Source organism: Aotus nancymaae, unplaced genomic scaffold, assembly GCF_030222135.1.
Source record: "Aotus nancymaae isolate 86718 unplaced genomic scaffold, 86718_ANA_hifiasm-v0.15.2.pri h1tg000139l, whole genome shotgun sequence".
Taxonomy (NCBI): Eukaryota; Metazoa; Chordata; class Mammalia; order Primates; family Aotidae; genus Aotus; species Aotus nancymaae.
Window position 1 is genome coordinate 93153 of NW_026988554.1, and position 19886 is coordinate 113038.

Consider the following 19886-nt stretch of genomic DNA (forward strand, 5'->3'; position numbering starts at 1 on the left):
CAGGTGCCGGGGGCCTGGGTCACTGAACGGGGTTAGATTCTAGGGGGCCTGGGACTGGGTAGGTGCTGGGGTCCAGGGCCTCTGGACAGGGGCAGGTGTCGGGGCCTGGATCTCTGGACAGGGGTACGTACCGGGGTCCAGGGCCTCTGGACAGGGGTAGGTGCTGGGGTGGGGGGGCTGTGTCTCTGGACACAGGTAGGTGCCGGGGTCCTGCGTCTGTGGACAGGAGTAGTTTCCGGGGGGCCTGGGTCTCTGGACAGGGGCAGGTGCCGGGGGGCCTCGGTCTCTGGACAGGGTTAGGTGTCGGCGGGCCTGAGTCTCTGGACAGTGGTAGGTGCCGGGGTCCAGGGCGTCTGTACGAGGTAGGTGCCTGGGTTCCTGGGTCTCTCGACAGGGGTAGGTGCCAGAGTTCCTGGGTCTCTGGACGGGTAGGTGCCGCGGTCCTGGGTCTCTGGCAAGGGCAGGTGCCGGGGTCAAGGGCCTCTGGGCAGTGGTATGTGCCAGGGGTCCTGGGTCTCTGGAAAGGATAGTTGCCGGTGGTCGGGGTCTCTGGACAAGGGTAGGTACAGGGGGGCCTGGGTCTGTGGACAGGTGTAGGTGCCTGGAGTCTGGGTCTCTGGACAGGTGTAGGTGCCGGGGTCCAGGGCTCCTGGACAAGGCTAGGTTCCCAGGGGCCTGGGTCTCAGGAGAGGGGTAGGTGCCGTGCGGCCTGGGTCCGTGGAAGGGGCAGGTGCCGGAGGCCTGGGTCTCTCAACGGGGGTAGGTTCTGGGGGTCCTGGGTCACTGAACAGGGGTAGGTGCTGGGGTTCCTGGGTCTCTGGACGGGGGTAGGTACCGGGGGACCTGGGCCTGGCTAGGTGTCGGGGTCCAGGGCCTCTGGATAGGGCCAGGACCCGGGGGGCCTTGGTCTCTGGACAGGGGTAGGTGCCGGGGGCCTGGGTCTCTGAACGGGGGTAGGTGCCAGGGTCCTGGGTCTCCGGACAGGGTAGGTGCCGTGGGCCTGGGCCTCCTAACAGGGGCAGTTGCCAGGGGGTCTGGGCCTCCGGACAGGGGCAGGTGCCGGGGGGCCTGGGTCTCCGGACAGAGGCATGGGCCGGTTTGCCCGGGACCCCGGACAGCGGCAGGGGCCCAGGGGGCCTGGGACTCCAGACAGCGGTAGGTGCCGGGTGGCCTGGGTCTCCGGATAGGGATAGGTGCTGAGGGGCTTGAGTCTCTGGGAGGGGCAGGTTCTGGGCGGGGTCACTGAACGGGGGTATGTGTCGGGGGGCCTGGTTCTTTGGACAGGGGCAGGTGCCGGGGGCCTGGATCTCTGAACGCGGGTAGGTGCCGGGGGCCTGGGTCTTTGGACAGAAATAGGCGCCGGGGTCCGGGGCCTCTGGACAGGGCTAGGTGCCTGGGGCCTGGGTCTCTGGACAGGGATAGGTGCCAGGGGTCCTGGGTCTCTGGACGGGGTAAGTGCCGGGGCCCTGTGTCTCTGGACAGGGGTAGGTGCCGGGGGGCCTGGGTCTGTGGACAAAGGCAGGTGCAGGGGTCCAGGGCCTCTGGACAGGGCTAGTTTCCGGGGGGCCTGGGTCTCTGGAGAGGGGTAGGTGCCCGAAAGCCTGGGTCTCTGGACAGGGCTAGGTGCCTGGGGCCTGGGTCTCTGGACAGGGGTAGGTGCCAGGGGTCCTGGGTCTGTGGACGGTGTAAGTGCTGGGGCCCTGTGTCTCTGGACAGCGGTAGGTGTCGGGGGGCCTGGGTCTGTGGACAGAGACAGGTTCCGGGGTCCAGGGCCTCTGGACAGGGCTAGTTTCCGGGGGGCCTGGGTCTCTGGAGAGGGGTAGTTGCCCGAAGTCTTGGGTCTCTGGACAGGGGTAGGTGCCGGGGGGCCTTGGCGTGGGTAGGTGCCAGGGTCCAGGGCCTCTGGACAGGGTCAGGTGCCAGGTGGCCTGGGTGTCTGGACAGGGGTCGGTGCCAGGGGGCCTGGGTCTCTGGACAGGTGTAGGTGCCGTGGTCCAGGGCCTCTGGACAGGGTAGGTTCCGGGGGCCTGGGTCTCTGGACACGGGTAGGAGCCAGGGGACCTGGGCCTGGGTAGGTGCCGGCGTCCGGGGCCTCTGGACGGGGGCAGGTTCCGGCGGGCCTGGGTATCTGGACAGGGATAGGTCCCGGGGTCCACGGCCTTTGGACAGGGCAAGGTGCCGGGGTGCCTGTGTCTCTGGACAAGGGTAGGTGCCGGGGTCCAGGGCCTCTGGACAAGGACAGGTGCCGGGGGGCCTGGGTCTCTGGACAGGATCAGATACTGGGGATCATGGGGCTCTGGACAGGGTTAGGTGTTGGGGGGCCTGGGTCTCTGGACAGGGGTAGTTGCCAGGCGTCCTGGACCTCTGGACAGAGTAGGTGCCGGAGGCCTGGGTCTCTGGACAGGGGCAGGTGCCAGGGGACCTTGGACTCCGGACAGGGGTAGGTTCCGGGGGCCCTGGGTCGCTGGAGAGGGTAGGTTTCGGGGAGCCTGGGTCTCTCAACAGGGGCAGGTACCGGAGGGCCTGGGTCTCTGGACACGAGCTGGTGCTGGGGGGCCTTGGTCTCTGGACAGGGGAAGGTGCCGGGGTCCAGGTCCTCTGGACAGGGGCAGGTGCCGGAGGGCCTGAGTCTCTGGACAGGGATAGGTCCCAGGGTCCATGGCCTCTGGACAGGGCAAGGTGCCGGGGGGCCTGTGTCTCTGGACAAGGGTAGGTGCCAGGGGGCCTGGGTCTCTGGGCAGGGTTAGGTGTCAGGGGGCCTCGGTCTCCGGACAAGGGTAGGTGCCGGAGTCCAGATCCTCTGGACAGGGTAGGTGCCGGATTCCAGATCCTCTGGACAGGGTAGGTGCCGGGGGCCTGGGTCTTTGGACAGGGTTAGGTGCCAGGGATCCTGAGTCTCTGGATGGGGGTAAGTGCCGGGGCGCCTGGGCCTTGGTAGGTGCCAGGGTCCAGGGCCTCTGGACAGGGGTAGGTGCAGGGGGACCTGGGTCTCTGGACACGGACAGATGCTGGGGACCTGGGTCTCTGGACAGGGGTAGGTGCCAGGGGCTGGGTCTCTGGACAGGGGTAGGTGCCGGGGGGCCTGGGTCTCTGGACCCGGGTAGGTGCCGGGGGCGTGGATCTGTGGACAGGTGTAGGTGCCGGGGTCCTGAGTCTCTGGACAGACGTAGGTGCCGGGGGTCCTGGGTCTCTGGACAGGGGTAGGTGCCGCGGGCATGGGTCTTTTCACACGGGCAGATACGGGGGCGCCTGTGGCTCTGGACAGAGGTAGGTGCCGGAGGGCCTGGGTCTCTGGACAGGGGTAGATGCCGGCGGGCCTGGGTCTCTGGACAGGTGTAGGTGCCGGGGGTCCTGAATCTCTGGACAGGGGTAGGTGCCCGGAGCCTGGGTCTCTGGACAGGGGTAGGTGCCGGGGGGCCTGGGTCTGTGGACAGGGGTAGATGCCGGGGTCCAGGGCCTCTGGACAGGGCTAGGTGCCGGGGTGCCTGAGTCTCTGGACAGGTGTAGGTGCCGGGGGGCCTGGGTCTCTGGACAGGGGTAGGTGCCAGGGATCCTGGGCTTCTGGACGGGGTAAGTGCGGGTGCCTGAGTCTCTGGGCAGGGGTAGGTGCCGGGGGGCCTGGGTCTCTGGACAGTTATAGGTGCCAATGTCCAAGGCCTCTGGACAGGGGTAGGTGCTGGGGGCCTGGGTGTCTGGACAGTTGTAGGTGCCAGTGGTCCTGGGTCTCTGGACAGGTAAGGGTGCCAGGAGGCCCGAGCCTGGGTACGTGCCGGAGTCAGGGTCTCTGGACACGGGCTGGTGCTGAGGGGCATGGGTCTCTGGACAGGTGTAGGTGTCGGGGGGCCTGGGTCTCTGGAAGAGGCAGGTGATGGGGAACCTGGGTCTCTGGACAGGTGCAGGTGACGGGGGCCTGGGTCTCTGGACAGGGATAGGTACCGGGGGCCTGGGCCTAGGTAGGTGCCGGGGTCCAGGGCCTCTGGACAGTGGTAGGTGGCGTGTGGCCTGGGTCTCTGGATAGCGTTAGGTGCCGGCGGGCCTGAGTCTCTGGACAGGGGTAGGTGCCCGGGGGCCTGGGTTTCTGGAAGGGGCAGGTGCCGGGGCATGGTTCTCTGAACGGGGGTAAGTGCCACGGGTCTTGGGTCTCTGGACGGGGTAGGTGCCAGGGTGCCTTGGTCTCTGGACAGGGGTAGGAGTTGCTGGACCTGGGCCTCTGGACAGGGATAGGTATTGGAGGACCTGGGTCTCTGGACAGGGGTAGGTGCAGGGTCTTCGGCCTCTGGACAGGGGCAGGTCCTGGGGGCCCAAGGTTTATTGACGGGCAGATGTGGGGGCGCCTAGATCTCTGCACAGGAGTAGGTGCCGGGGGGCCTGGGTCTCTGGACAAGGGTAGGTCCTGTGGGGGCTGTGTCTCTGAAAGGGGCAGGTGCCGGGATGTGGTTCTCTGAACGGGGGTAGGTGCCACGGGTCTTGGGTCTCTAGACGGGGTAGGTGTCAGGGGGCCTGTGTCTCTGGACAGGGTAGGTGCCAGGGGGCCTGTGTCTCTGGAGAGGGGTAGGTGCCGGGGGCTGTGTCTCTGGACAGGGTAGGTGCCGGGGGCCTGGGTCTCTGGACAGGGGTAGGTGCCTGGGGGCCTGGGTCTCTGGATATGGGTAGGTGCGGGGTGCTGGACAGGGGTTGGTGTTGGGGGACCTCGGCCTCTGTACAGGGGTAGGTGTTGGGGGACCTTGGTCTCTGGACAGGGGTAGGTGCGGGGTCCTGGGCTTCTGGACAGAGGCAGCTGCCGGGGGTTTGGGTCTTTCGACAGGGCCAGATGCCGAGGGGCCTAGGCCTTGGTAGGTGCCGGAGTCCAGGGCCTCTGAACAGGGGCAGGTGCCGGGGTTTAGGTCTCTCTACAGGGGCAGGTCCTGGGGGCCTGGGTCTGTGGACAGGGGAAGGTGCCGGGGGTGCTGGCTGTCTGGACAGTGGTAGGTGTAGAAGGGGCTGGGTGTCTGGATAGTGGTAGGTGCCGGGGGGCCTGGGTCTCTGGACAGGGGTAGGTGCCGGGGGGCCTGGGTCTCTGCACAGGGGTAGGTGCCGGGGGGCCTTGGTCTCTGCACAGGGGTAGGTGCCGGAGGGCCTGGGTCTCTTGACAGGTACAGGGGCCGGGGGACCTGGGTATCTGGACAGGGGTACCCTGGCCCGGGTCCAGGGCATCTGGACATGTTCAGGTGCCGTGGGCATGGGTCTTTTCACACGGGCAGATGCGGGGGCGCCTGTGTCTCTGGACAGAGGTAGGTGCCGGAGGGCCTGGGTCTCTGGACAGGGGTAGATGCCGGCGGGCCTGGGTCTCTGGACAGGTGTAGGTGCCGGGGGTCCTGAATCTCTGGACAGGGGTAGGTGCCCGGAGCCTGGGTCTCTGGACAGGGGTAGGTGCCGGGGGTCCTGGGTCTGTGGACAGGGGTAGATGCCGGGGTCCAGGGCCTCTGGACAGGGCTAGGTGCCGGGGTGCCTGAGTCTCTGGACAGGTGTAGGTGCCGGGGGGCCTGGGTCTCTGGACAGGGGTAGGTGCCAGGGATCCTGGGCTTCTGGACGGGGTAAGTGCGGGTGCCTGAGTCTCTGGGCAGGGGTAGGTGCCGGGGGGCCTTGGTCTCTGCACAGGGGTAGGTGCCGGAGGGCCTGGGTCTCTTGACAGGTACAGGGGCCGGGGGGCCTGGGTATCTGGACAGGGGTACCCTGGCCCGGGTCCAGGGCATCTGGACATGTTCAGGTGCCGTGGGCATGGGTCTTTTCACACGGGTAGATGCGGGGGCGTCTGTGTCTCTGGACAGAGGTAGGTGCCGGAGGGCCTGGGTCTCTGGACAGGGGTAGATGCCGGCGGGCCTGGGTCTCTGGACAGGTGTAGGTGCCGGGGGTCCTGAATCTCTGGACAGGGGTAGGTGCCCGGAGCCTGGGTCTCTGGATAGGGGTAGGTGCCGGGGGGCCTGGGTCTGTGGACAGGGGTAGATGCCGGGGTCCAGGGCCTCTGGACAGGGCTAGGTGCCGGGGTGCCTGAGTCTCTGGACAGGTGTAGGTGCCGGGGGGCCTGGGTCTCTGGACAGGGGTAGGTGCCAGGGATCCTGGGCTTCTGGACGGGGTAAGTGCGGGTGCCTGAGTCTCTGGGCAGGGGTAGGTGCCGGGGGGCCTGGGTCTCTGGACAGTTATAGGTGCCAATGTCCAAGGCCTCTGGACAGGGGTAGGTGCTGGGGGCCTGGGTGTCTGGACAGTTGTAGGTTCCAGTGGTCCTGGGTCTCTGGACAGGTAAAGGTGCCGGGAGGCCCGAGCCTGGGTACGTGCCGGAGTCAGGGTCTCTGGACACGGGCTGGTGCTGAGGGGCATGGGTCTCTGGACAGGTGTAGGTGTCGGGGGGCCTGGGTCTCTGGAAGAGGCAGGTGATGGGGAACCTGGGTCTCTGGACAGGTGCAGGTGACGGGGGCCTGGGTCTCTGGACAGGGATAGGTACCGGGGGCCTGGGCCTAGGTAGGTGCCGGGGTCCAGGGCCTCTGGACAGTGGTAGGTGGCGTGTGGCCTGGGTCTCTGGATAGCGTTAGGTGCCGGCGGGCCTGAGTCTCTGGACAGGGGTAGGTGCCCGGGGGCCTGGGTTTCTGGAAGGGGCAGGTGCCGGGGCATGGTTCTCTGAACGGGGGTAAGTGCCACGGGTCTTGGGTCTCTGGACGGGGTAGGTGCCGGGGTGCCTTGATCTCTGGACAGGGGTAGGAGTTGCTGGACCTGGGCCTCTGGACAGGGATAGGTATTGGAGGACCTGGGTCTCTGGACAGGGGTAGGTGCAGGGTCTTCGGCCTCTGGACAGGGGCAGGTCCTGGGGGCCCAAGGTTTATTGACGGGCAGATGTGGGGGCGCCTAGATCTCTGCACAGGAGTAGGTGCCGGGGGGCCTGGGTCTCTGGACAAGGGTAGGTCCTGTGGGGGCTGTGTCTCTGAAAGGGGCAGGTGCCGGGATGTGGTTCTCTGAACGGGGGTAGGTGCCACGGGTCTTGGGTCTCTAGACGGGGTAGGTGTCAGGGGGCCTGTGTCTCTGGACAGGGTAGGTGCCGGGGGGCCTGTGTCTCTGGAGAGGGGTAGGTGCCGGGGGGCTGTGTCTCTGGAGAGGGGTAGGTGCTGGGGGCCTGGGTCTGTGGACAGGGGTAGGTGCCAGGGGGCCTGGGTCTCTGGACAGGGACAGGTGCCAGGGTCCAGGGCCTCCGGAAAGGTGCAGGTGCTCGGGGGCCTGGGTCTCTTGACAGGGGCAGATGCGGCGGGCGCCTTGGTCTCTGGACAGGGATAGGTGCCGGGGGGCCTGGGTCTCTGGACAGGGTTAGCTGCCGGGGTCCTGGGTCTCTGGACAGGGGTAGGTGCCAGGGGTCCTGAGTCTCTGGACATGGGTAGGTGCCGGGGGTCTGGGTCTCTGTACAGGGGTAGGTGCCGGGGGGCCTGGGTCTCTGGACCGGGCTAGGTGCCGGGGGGCCTGGGTCTCTGAACAGGGGTAGGTGCCGGGGGCCTGGGTCTGTGGTCAGGGGTAGGTGCCAGGGTCTAGGGCCTCTGGACAGGGCTAGGTGCCGGCGGGCCTGGGTCTCTGGATGGAGGTAGGTTCTGGGGGGCCTGTGCCTTGGTAGGTGCTGGGGTCCAGGTCCTCTGTACAGGGTAGGTGCCGGTGGCCTGGGTCTCTGGACAGGTACAGGGGCCGGGGAGCCTGGGTATCTGGACAGGGGTACCCTGGCCAGGGTCCAGGGCATCTGGACATGTTCAGGTGCCGCGGTCATGGGTCTTTTCACACGGGCAGATGCGGGGGCGCCTGTGTCTCTGGACAGAGGTAGGTGCCGGAGGGCCTGGGTCTCTGGACAGGGGTAGATGCCGGCGGGCCTGGGTCTCTGGACAGGTGTAGGTGCCGGGGGTCCTGAATCTCTGGACAAGGGTAGGTGCCCGGAGCCTGGGTCTCTGGACAGGCGTAGGTGCCGGGAGCCTGGACCTCTGGACAGGGGTAGGTGACGGGGGCCTGAGTCTCCGGACAGGGTAGGGGCTGGGGGCCTGGTTCTCTGGAAAGGGTTAGGTGTCGGGGTCCTGGGTCGCTGAACAGGGGTAGGTGCCGGGGGGCCTGGGTCTCTGCACAGGGGTAGGTGCCGGGGTCCCGGGTCTCTTGTCAGGTACAGGGGCCGGGGGGCCTGGGTATCTGGACAGGGTTACCTTGGCCCGGGTCCAGGGCATCTGGACATGTTCAGGTGCCGCGGGCATGGGTCTTTTCACACGGGCAGATGCGGGGGCGCCTGTGTCTCTGGACAGAGGTAGGTGCCGGAGGGCCTGGGTCTCTGGACAGGGGTAGATGCCGGCGGGCCTGGGTCTCTGGACAGGTGTAGGTGCCGGGGGTCCTGAATCTCTGGACAGGGGTAGGTGCCCGGAGCCTGGGTCTCTGGACAGGGGTAGGTGCCGGGGGGCCTGTGTCTGTGGACAGCGGTAGATGCCGGGGTCCAGGGCCTCTGGACAGGGCTAGGTGCCGGGGTGCCTGAGTCTCTGGACAGGGGAAGCTGATGGGGGCGGGTGTCTCTGGGCAGGTGTAGGTGCCAGGGGTCCTGAGTCTCTGGACAGGGGAGGTGCCGGGGGTCCGGGTCTCAGGACAGGGATAGGTGCCGGGATCCTGAGTCTCTGGACAGGGGTAAGTGCCGGAGGCCTGGGTCTCTGGACAGGTGTAGGTGCCGGGAGGCCTTGGTCTTTGGATAGGGGTAGGTGCTGCGGGGCCTGGGTCTCTGGAAGGGGCAGGTGCCTTGGTCTCTTTATAGGGGTAGGTGCTGGGGGGCCTGGGTCTCTGGAAGGGGCAGGTGCCGGGGGCCTAGGTCTCTGAAAGGTGGTTGGTGCCAGGGGGCCTGGGTCTCCGGACGGGTAGGTGCCAGGGGTCCTTGGTCTCTGGACGGGGGCAGGTGCCAGGGGGCCTGGGCCTCGGTAGGTGCCGGGTTCCAGGGCCTCTGGACAGGGAAAGGTGCTGGGGGGACTGGGTCTCTGGACAGGGGCTGGTGCCGGGGGCCTGGGTCTCTGAACGGGGATAGGTGCCGGGATCCAGGGCCTCTGGACAGAGGTAGGTGACGGGGGCCTGGGTCTCCGGACAGGGTAGGGGCTGGGGGCCTGGTTCTCTGGAAAGGGTTAGGTGTCGGGGTCCTGGGTCGCTGAACAGGGGTAGGTGCGGGGTCCTGAACAGGGGTAGGTGTTGCGGTCCTGTGCCTCTGGACAGGGGTAGGTATTGGGGGACCTGGGTCTTTAGACAAGGGTAGGTGTGGGGTCCTGGGCCTCTGGACAGGGGCAGGTGCCGGGGTCCAGGGCCTCTCGACAGGGTCACGTGCCGTGGGGCCTGGGTCTCTGAACAGGGGTAGGTGCCGGGGGCCTGGGTCTCTGGACAGGGGCTGGTGCCGGGGGCCTGGGTCTCTCAACGGGGGTAGGTGCCTGGGGCCTGGGTCTCTGGACAGGGACAGGTGCCTGGGGGCCTGGGACTCGACATGGGTAGGTCCCGGGATCCAGGGCCTCTGGATACGGGCAGGTTCCGGGGGTCCTGGGTCTCTTGACAGGGGCAAATGCAGGGGCGCCTGGGTCTCTGGACAGGGAGAAGTGCTGGCTGGCCTGGGTCTGGGGACAGGGGTAGGTTCCCGGGGGGCCCGGGTCTCTGGACAGGGGTACGTGCCGGGGTCCAGGGCCTCTGCACAGGGCTAGGTGCCGGGGGCCCTGGGTCTCTGGACAGGGTAGGTGCCGGGGGCCTGGGTCTCTGGACAGGGGTAGGTGCCTGGGGGCCTGGGTCTCTGGACATGGGTAGGTGCGGGGTGCTGGACAGGGGTTGGTGTTGGGGGACCTCGGCCTCTGTACAGGGGTAGGTGTTGGGGGACCTTGGTCTCTGGACAAGGGTAGGTGCGGAGTCCTGGGCTTCTGGACAGAGGCAGCTGCCGGGGGTTGGGGTCTTTCGACAGGGGCAGATGCCGAGGGGCCTAGGCCTTGGTAGGTGCCGGAGTCCAGGGCCTCTGAACAGGGGCAGGTGCCGGGGTTTAGGTCTCTGTACAGGGGCAGGTGCTGGGGGCCTGGGTCTGTGGACAGGGGAAGGTGCCGGGGGGGCTGGGTGTCTGGACAGTGGTAGGTGTCGGAGGGGCTGGGTGTCTGGATAGTGGTAGGTGCCGGGGGGCCTGGGTCTCTGGACAGGGGTAGGTGCCGGGGTCCTGCGTCTGTGGACAGGGGTAGTTTCCGGGGGGCCTGGGTCTCTGGACAGGGGCAGGTGCCGGGGGGCCTCGGTCTCTGGACAGGGTTAGGTGTCGGGGGGCCTGAGTCTCTGGACAGGGGTAGGTGCCGGGGTCCAGGGCGTCTGTACGAGGTAGGTGCCTGGGTTCCTGGGTCTCTCGACAGGGGTAGGTGCCAGAGTTCCTGGGTCTCTGGACAGGGGTAGGTGCCGCGGTCCTGGGTCTCTGGGCAAGGGCAGGTGCCGGGGTCAAGGGCCTCTGGGCAGTGGTATGTGCCAGGGGTCCTGGGTCTCTGGAAAGGATAGTTGCCGGTGGTCGGGGTCTGTGGACAAGGGTAGGTACAGGGGGGCCTGGGTCTGTGGACAGGTGTAGGTGCCTGGAGTCTGGGTCTCTGGACAGGGGTAGGTGCCGGGGTCCAGGACTCCTGGACAAGGCTAGGTTCCCAGGGGCCTGGGTCTCAGGAGAGGGGTAGGTGCCGTGGGGCCTGGGTCCGTGGAAGGGGCAGGTGCCGGAGGCCTGGGTCTCTCAACGTGGGTAGGTTCTGGGGGTCCTGGGTCACTGAACAGGGGTAGGTGCCGGGGGTCCTGGGTCTCTGGACGGGGGTAGGTACCGGGGGACCTGGGCCTGGCTAGGTGTCGGGGTCCAGGGCCTCTGGATAGGGCCAGGACCCGGGGGGCCTTGGTCTCTGGACAGGGGCAGGTGCCGGGGGCCTGGGTCTCTGAACGGGGGTAGGTGCCAGGGTCCTGGGTCTCCGGACAGGGTAGGTGCCGGGGGCCTGGGCCTCCTAACAGGGGCAGTTGCCAGGGGGTCTGGGCCTCCGGACAGGGGCAGGTGCCGGGGGGCCTGGGTCTCCGGACAGAGGCATGGGCCGGTTTGCCCGGGACCCCGGACAGCGGCAGGGGCCCAGGGGGCCTGGGACTCCAGACAGCGGTAGGTGCCGGGTGGCCTGGGTCTCCGGAAAGGGATAGGTGCTGAGGACAGGGTAGGTGCCGGGGGGCCTGGGACTCTGAACGGGGGTAGGTGCCGGGAGGCCTGGGTCTCTGGATAGTTCCTACTCCAAAGGTGATTCAATAGGTCTTTACTGCTGTCGCTGTCATTGATAACAGCTGTTTTTTAAGCTCGTAAGTGATTTTTAACTCACAGCCAGAATTCAAAAGATACTCAAGGCTCTGAAGTTTTGTTCTGTCATCTATTAGTTATGTGATATGGGCAAGTTGATTAAGAAGTGAGGGCTTCGCCGGACGCAGCGGCTCACACCTGTAATCCCAGTACTTTGGGAGGCCGAGGTGGGCAGATCACCTGAGGTCAGGAGTTCGAGACCAGCCTGACCAACATGGAGAAACCCCATCTCTACTAAAAATGCAAAATTAGCCGAGCATGATGGTACATGCCTGTAATCGTGGCTACTTAGGAAGCTGAGGCAGGAGAATTGCTTGAACCCAGGAGGCAGAGGTTGCACTGAACCAAGATTGCACCATTGCACTCCAGCCTGGGCAATAAAAGTGAAACTCCACCTCAAAAACAAAAAAACAACAAAACAAAAGAAGTGTGAGCTTCAGTTTCTCACCTAGGAAACGACATAGCAATTCTCCTATAGGTTTTGTTATGTATTACCTATAAAACTTTTTTTTTTTTTTAATTGCATTTTAGGTTTTGGGGTACATGTGAAAAACATGCAAAGTTGTTGCATAGGTGCATTCATGGCAGTGTGATTTGCTGCCTCCCTCCCCCTCACCCATATCTGGCATTTCTCCCCATGCTATCCCTCCCCAACTCCCCCCCCGCACTGTCCCCCCCACTCTCCCGCAGCAGACCCCCGTGTATAGTGCTCCCCTCCCCGTGTCCATGTGTTCTCCTTGTTCAAGTCTCTGGGAGGGGGAGGTTCTGGGCGGGGTCACTGAACGGGGGTATGCGTCGGGGGGCCTGGTTCTTTGGACAGGGGCAGGTGCCGGGGGCCTGGATCTCTGAACGCGGGTAGGTGCTGGGGGCCTGGGTCTTTGGACAGAAGTAGGCGCCGGGGTCCGGGGCCTCTGGAAAGGGCTAGGTGCCTGGGGCCTGGGTCTCTGGACAGGGGTAGGTGCCAGGGGTCCTGGGTCTCTGGACGGGGTAAGTGCCGGGTCCCTGTGTCTCTGGACAGGGGTAGGTGCTGGGGGGCCTGGGTCTGTGGACAAAGGCAGGTGCAGGAGTCCAGGGCCTCTGGCCAGGAGTAGTTTCCGGGGTGACTGGGTCTCTGGAGAGGGGTAGGTGCCCGAAAGCCTGGGTCTCTGGACAGGGCTAGGTGCCTGGGGCCTGGGTCTCTGGACAGGGGTAGGTGCCATGGATCCTGGGTCTCTGGACAGTGTAAGTGCTGGGGCCCTGTGTCTCTGGACAGGGGTAGGTATCGGGGGGCCTGGGTCTGTGGACAGAGACAGGTGCCGGGGTCCAGGGCCTCTGGACAGGGCTAGTTTCCGGGGGGCCTGGGTCTCTGGAGAGGGGTAGTTGCCCGAAGTCTTGGGTCTCTGGACAGGGGTAGGTGCCGGGGGGCCTTGGCGTGGGTAGGTGCCAGGGTCCAGGGCCTCTGGACAGGGTCAGTTGCCAGGTGGCCTGGGTGTCTGGACAGGGGTCGGTGCCAGGGGGCCTGGGTCTCTGGACAGGTGTAGGTGCCGTGGTCCAGGGCCTCTGGACAGGGTAGGTTCCGGGGGCCTGGGTCTCTGGACACGGGTAGGAGCCAGGGGACCTGGGCCTGGGTAGGTGCCGGCGTCCGGGGCCTCTGGACAGGGGCAGGTGCCGGGGTCCTGGGTCTCTGGACAGGGGTAGGTGTCAGAGGGCCTGGGTCTCTGGACGGGGGTAGGTTCCGGTGTCCAGGGCCTCTGGGCGGCATTAGGTGCCGGGGTCCTGGGTCTGTAGACGGGGCTAGGAGCCAGGGGGCCAGGATCTCTGGACGGGGGCAGGTTCCGGCGGGCCTGGGTATCTGGACAGGGATAGGTCCCGGGGTCCACGGCCTCTGGACAGGGCAAGGTGCCGGGGGGCCTGTGTCTCTGGACAAGGGTAGGTGCCGGGGGGCCTGGGCCTGGGTAGGTGCCGAGGTCCAGGGCCTCTGGACAAGGGCAGGTGCCGGGGGGCCTGGGCCTGGGTAGGTGCCACGGTCCAGGGTCTCTGGACAGGGGTAGGTGCCGGGTGACCGGGGTCTCCGGGAGGGGCAGGTGCCGGGGGTCTGGGGCTCTGAAGGAGGATAGGGACCGGGGGGCCTGGGTCTCCGAACAGGGGTAGGTGCCAGAGGGCCTGGGTCTCTGGACGGGGGTAGGTTCCGGTGTTCAGGGCCTCTGGGCGGCAGTAGGTGCCGGGGTCCTGGGTCTGTAGACGGGGGTAGGAGCCAGGGGGCCAGGATCTCTGGACCGGGGCAGGTTCCGGCGGGCCTGGGTATCTGGACAGGGATAGGTCCCGGGGTCCACGGCCTCTGGACAGGGCAAGGTGCCGGGGGGGCCTGTGTCTCTGGACAAGGGTAGGAGCCGGGGGGCCTGGTCCTGGGTAGGTGCCGGGGTCCAGGGCCTCTGGACAAGGGCAGGTGCTGGAGGGCCTGGGTCTCTGGACAGGATCAGATACTGGGGATCATGGGGCTCTGGACAGGGTTAGGTGTTGGGGGGCCTGGGTCTCTGGACAGGGGTAGGTGCCAGGGGTCCTGGACCTCTGGACAGAGTAGGTGCCGGGGGCCTGGGTCTCTGGACAGGGGCAGGTGCCAGGGGGCCTTGGACTCCGGACAGGGGTAGGTTCCAGGGGCCCTGGGTCTCTGGAGAGGGTAGGTTCCGGGGAGCCTGGGTCTCTCAACAGGGGCAGGTACCGGAGGGCCTGGGTCTCTGGACACGGGCAGGTGCCGGGGGTCCTTGGTCTCTGGACAGGGGAAGGTGCCGGGGTCCAGGTCCTCTGGACAGGGGCAGGTGCCGGAGGGCCTGGGTCTCTGGACAGGGATAGGTCCCAGGGTCGATGGCCTCTGGACAGGGCAAGGTGCCGCGGGGCCTGTGTCTCTGGACAAGGGTAGGTGCCAGGGGGCCTGGGTCTCTGGGCAGGGTTAGGTGTCGGGGGGCCTCGGTCTCCGGACAGGTGTAGGTGCCGGAGTACAGATCCTCTGGACAGGGTAGGTGCCGGCGGCCTGGGTCTCTGGACAGGGTTAGGTGCCAGGGGTCCTGAGTCTCTGGACGGGGGTAAGTGCCGTGGGGCCTGGGCCTGGGTAGGTGCCAGGGTCCAGGGCCTCTGGACAGGGCTAGGTGCAGGGGGACCTGGGTCTCTGGACACGGACAGATGCCGGGGACCTGGGTCTGTGGATAGGGGTAGGTTCCGGGGTCCTGAGTCTCTGGACAGGGGTAGGTGCCGGGGGGCCTGGGTGTCTGGACAGGGGTAGGTGCCGCGGGGCATGGGTCTCTGGACAGGGGTAGGTACCGGGGTCCAGGGCCTCTGGACAGGGTAGGTGTCGGGGGCCTGGGTCTCTGGACAGGCGTAGGTGCCAGGGGTCCAGGGTCTCTGGACAGGCCTAGGTGCCAGGGGTCCAGGGCCTCTGGACAGGGGTAGATGCCGGGGGACCTGGGCCTGGGAAGGTGCTGGGGTCCAGGGCCTCTGGACCGGGGCACATGCCGAGGGGAGTGGGTCTCTGGACAGGGGCAGGTGCCGGGGGCCTGGGACTCTGAACGGGGGTAGGTGCCGGGAGGCCTGGGTCTCTGGATGTGGATAGGTGCCGGGATCCAGGGCCTCTGGACAGGGTAGATGCTGGGGGCCTGGGTCTCTGGACAGAGGTAGGTGCCGGGGTCCTGGGTCTCTGGACAGGGGCAGTTGCCGGGCGCCTGGGTCTCTGGACAGGAGTAGGTGCCGGGGGGCCTGGGTCTCTGGACAGGGGTAGGTGCTGGGGGCCTGGGTCTCTGAACAGGGGTAGGTGTGGGGGGGCCTGGGTCTCTGGAAGGGGCAGGTGCCGGGAGCCTGGGTCACTGAATGGGGTTAGATTCTGGGGGTCCTGGGACTGGGTAGGTGCTGGGGTTCAGGGCCTCTGGACAGGGGCAGGTGTCGGGGCCTGGATCTCTGGACAGGGGTACGTGCCAGGGTCCAGGGCCTCTGGACAGGGGTAGGTGCCGGGGTCGGGGGGGCTGTGTCTCTGGACAGGGGTAGGTGCCGGGATCCTGCGTCTGTGGACAAGGGTAGTTTCCGGGGGGCCTGGGTCTCTGGACAGGGGCAGGTGCCGGGGGGCCTCGGTCTCTGGACAGGGGTAGGTGACGGAGGGCCTGTGTCTATGGACAGGGGTAGGTGCCAAGGGGCCTGAGACTGGGTAGGTGCCGGAGGGCCTGGGCCTCTTGACAGGTGCAGGTGCCGGGGGTTTGGGTCTCTGGACAGGGGCAGAGACTGGCTGAGCAGAAGCTCTTTCGTTAGATCCCATTTATCAATTTTGACTTTTGTTGCAATGGCTTTTGCTGTTTTAGTCATGAAGTCTTTGCCCTTGCCTATGTCCTGGATGAGATTGCTTAGGTTTTCTTCTAGGGTATTTATAGTTTTAGTTTTTATGTCTGCGTCTTTAATCCATCTTAATTTTTGTATAAGATGTAAGGAATGGGTCTAGTTTCTGTTTTCTGCATATGGCTAGCCAGTTTTCCCAGCACCATTTATTAAATTGGGAACCCTTTCCCCATTGCTTGTTTTTGACAGGTTTGTGGAAGATCAGATGGTTGTGGTCGCGTGGTGTTATTTCTGAGGTCTCTGTTCTGTTCCTTTGGTCTCCATATTTAGTTCGTACCAGTACCATGCTGTTTGGGTTAGTGTATCTCTTTAGAACAGTCTGAAGTCAGGTAGTGATCCCTCCAGCTTTGTTCTTTTGACTTAGGATTGTCTTGGCTATACGGGCTCTTTTTTGGTTTCCTATGAAATTTGAAGTAGTTGTTTCTGGTTTTGTGAAGAAAATCAGTGGTAGCTTGAGGGGAATAGCACCGAATTTATAAATCACTTTGGGCAGTATGGCCATTTTCACGATAATGATTCCTTCGACCCACGAGCATGGAATGTTTTCCCATTTGTTTGTGTCCTCTCTTATGTCTTTGAGCAGTGGTTTGTAGTTCTCCTTGAAGAGGTCTTTCACTTCCCTTGTAAGTTGCATTCCTAGGTATTTTATTTTCTTTGTAACGATTGTGAATGGGAGTTCACTCAAGGTTTGGCTCTCTGCTTGCCTGAGATGATGGGGTTTTGTAAATACACACTCATGTTGTCTGCAAACAGAGACAATTTGATGTCCTCTCTTCCTGTTTGAATACACTTTGTTTCTTTTTTTTGGCTTGATTTCTCTGGCCAGAACTTCCAATACTATGTTGAATAGGAGTGGTGAAAGAGGGCATCCTTGTCTTGTGCTGGATTTCAAAGGGAATGATTCCAGCTTTTGCCCATTCATTATGGTACTGGCTATGGGTTTGTCATTAATAGCTCTTACTATTTTGAGACAGTTCTGTCAACACCTAGTTTATTGAGAGTTTTTAGCATGAAAGGGTGTTGAATTTTATCAAAGACCTTTTCTGCATCTATTGAGATAATCGTGTTTTTTTTTTTTTGGTTGTTGGTTCTGTTTATGTGACGGATTACGTTTATTGATTTGCATGTGTTGAACCAGCCTTGCATCCCAGGGATGAAGCCCACTTGATTGTAATGGATAAGCTTTTTGATGTGCTGCTGGATTCGGTTTGCCAGTATTTTATTGAGGATTTTCAAATCAATGTTCATCAGCAATATCGGCCTGAAACTTTCTTTTTTTGTTGTCTCTCTGCCAGGTTTTGAAATCAGGATGATGCTGGCCTCATAAAACGAGTTAGGGAGGAGTCCCTCTTTTTCTATTGTTTGGAATAGTTTAGAAGGGATGGTACCAGCTCTTCTTTGTACCTCTGGTAGAATTTGGCTGTGAATCCATCTGGTCCTGGGCTTTTTTTGGTTAGTGGGCTATTCATTACTGCCTCAATTTCAGAAGTTCTTATTGGTGTATTTAGGGATTCGATGTCTTCCTGGTTTAGTCTTGGGAGGGTGTATGTGTCCAGGAATTTATCCATTTCTTCTAGATTTGCTGGTTTATTTGTGTAGAGGTGTTTATAGTATTCTCTGATGGTAGTTGTATTTCTGTGGGATCAGTGGTGATATCTCTTTTATCATTTCTGTGTGTCTATTTGATTCTTTTTTCTTCATTAGTTTTTTTCGTGATCTATCTATTTTGCTAACTTTTCACAAAACATTATCATCAAACTGAACAGGTAGCCTACAAAATGGGAGAAAATTTTTGCAATTTATCCAGGCCTGGGCCTGGGTAGGTGCCAGGGTCCAGGGCCTCTGGATAGGGCAAGGTGCCGGAGGCCTGGGTTTCTGGACAGGCGTCGGTGCCGGGGTCCTGGGTCTCTGAACAGGTGTAGGAGCCAGGGTCCTGGGTCTCTGGACAGGGGTAGGTGCCTAGGGGCCTCCGTCTCTGGACAGGGATAGGTGCCGGGGGGCTGAGCCTGGGTAGGTGCCGGGGTCCAGGGCCTCCGGACCGGGGCATGTGCCGGGGGGACTGGGTCTCCGGACAGGGGTAGGTGCCGGGGGGCCTGGGTCTCTGGACAGGATAGGTGCCGGAGGGCCTGGGTCTCTGGACAGGGATAGGTGCCGGCGTCCAGGGCCTCTGGACAGGGCAAGGTGCCGGGGGGCCTGTGTCTCTGGACAAGGGTAGGTACCGGGGGGCCTGGGTCTCATGGACAGGGTCAGGTTCTGGGGCACCTGGGTCTCTGGACAGGGTTAGGTGTCGAGGGGCCTGGGTCTCTGGACAGGGGAAGGTGCTGGGGTCCAGGGCCTCTTCACAGGGAGAGGTGCCGGAGGAACTGGGTCTCTGGACAGGGATAGGTGCCGGGGAGCCTGGGTCTCTGGACAGGGGCAGGTGCCGGGGTCCTGGGTCTCTGGACAGGTGTAGGTGCTGGGGTCCTGGGTCTCCGGACAGGGGTAGGTGCCGGGGGCCTGCGTCTCTGGACAGGGATAGGTGCCGGGGTGCTGAGCCTAGGTAGGTGCCGGGGTCCAGGACCTCCGGACAGGGGCAGGTGCCCGGGGTCCTGGGTCTCCGGACAGGGGTAGGTGCCGGGGGCCTGGGTCTCTGGACAGGGTAGGTACCGGGGGGCCTGGGTCGCTCGACAGGGGCAGGTGCCGGGGGACCTGGGTCTCTGGACAGGGGCAGGTGCGGGGGGCCCTGGGTCTCTGGACAGGGGTAGGTGCTGGGGGGCCTGGGCCTGGGTAGGTGCTGGGGTCCAGGGCCTCTGGACAGGGACAGGTGCCGAGGGGCCTGGGTCTCTGGACAGGGGTAGGTGCGGGGGGCCTGGGTCTCTGGATAGGGGTAGGTGCCAGGGTCCAGCGCCTCTGGACAGCGGCAGGTGCCTCGGGGCCTGTGTCTCTGGAAAGAGGTAGGTGTCGGGGTCCTGGGTCTCCGGACAAGGATAGGTGTCGGGGGCCTGGGCTTGGGTAGGTGCCTGGCGGCCTGGGTTTCTGGACAGTGTTACGTGCCGGGGTCCAGGGCCTCTGGACAGGGGTAGGTGCCTAGGACCTAGGTCTCTGGACAGGGATAGGTGCAAGGGGTCCTGGGTCTCTGGACGGGGTAAATGCGGCGGGCCTGTGTCTCTGGACAGGGGTCGGTGCCGGGGGGCCTGGGTCTGTGGACAGGGGTAGGTACCGGGGTCCAGGGTTTCTGGACAGGGCAAGTTGCCGGGCGGCCTGGGTCTCTGGACAGGGGTAGGTCCCGGGGAGATTGTGCCTGGGTAGGTGCTGGGGTCCAGGGCCTCTGGACAGAGGCAGGTGGCGGGGCACCTAGGTCTCTGGACAGGAGTAGGTGCCGGGGGGCCTGGGTCTTTGGACAGGGGTAGGTGCCGGGGGCCTGGGTCTCTGGACAGGGGTAGGTGGCGGGGTCCAGGGCCTCTGGGCGGGCGTAGGTGCCGTCAGGCTGTGTCTGTGGATGGGGATAGGTGCCGGGGGCCTGGGTCTCTGGACGGGGGTAGGTGCCAGGGGCCTGGGTCTGTGGACGGGGGTAAGTGCCGGGGTCCTGTGTCTCTGGACGGGGGTACGTGCCAACATCCAGTGCATCTAGACGGGGGTAGGTGCCGGGGATCTGGGTCTCTTGACTGGGGTAGGTGCCAGTGGTCCTGGTTCTCTGGACAGGGTAGATGCCGGGGGCCTTTGTCTCTGGACAGGGGTAGGTGCTGGGATCCTGGGTCTCTGGACTGGGGAAGGTGCCGGAGGGCTTGGGTCTCTGGACAGGGGCAGGTGCCGGGGGGCATGGGTCTTTGGACAGGGGCAGTTGCCGGGGGTCCAGGGCCTCTGGACAGGGGCAGGTGCCCGGGCGCCTGGGTCTCTGGACAGGAGAAGGTGCCGGGGGGCCTGGGTCTCTGGACAGTTTCAGGTGCCGGGGCGCCTGGGTCTCTGGACAGGGGCAGGTGCCACAGGGCCTGGGTCTCTGGACAGGGGTAGGTGCCGGGGTCAAGGGCCTCTGGACAGGGGCAGGTGCCGGGGGGCCTGGGTCTCTGGACAGGGGCAGGTGCCGGGGGGCCTCGGTCTCTGGACAGGGTTAGGTGTCGGGGGGCCTGAGTCTCTGGACAGGGGTAGGTGCCGGGGTCCAGGGCGTCTGTACGAGGTAGGTGCCTGGGTTCCTGGGTCTCTCGACAGGGGTAGGTGCCAG

At 64.3% G+C, this 19886-nt stretch overlaps 1 protein-coding gene across 4 annotated transcripts in view; it reads left to right on the top strand.

Moving 5' to 3' along the window:
- Nucleotides 1–19886, top strand: part of LOC135272860 (zonadhesin-like) — a 62271-nt gene that overhangs the window by 23214 nt on the left and 19171 nt on the right. The window lies entirely within an intron of this gene.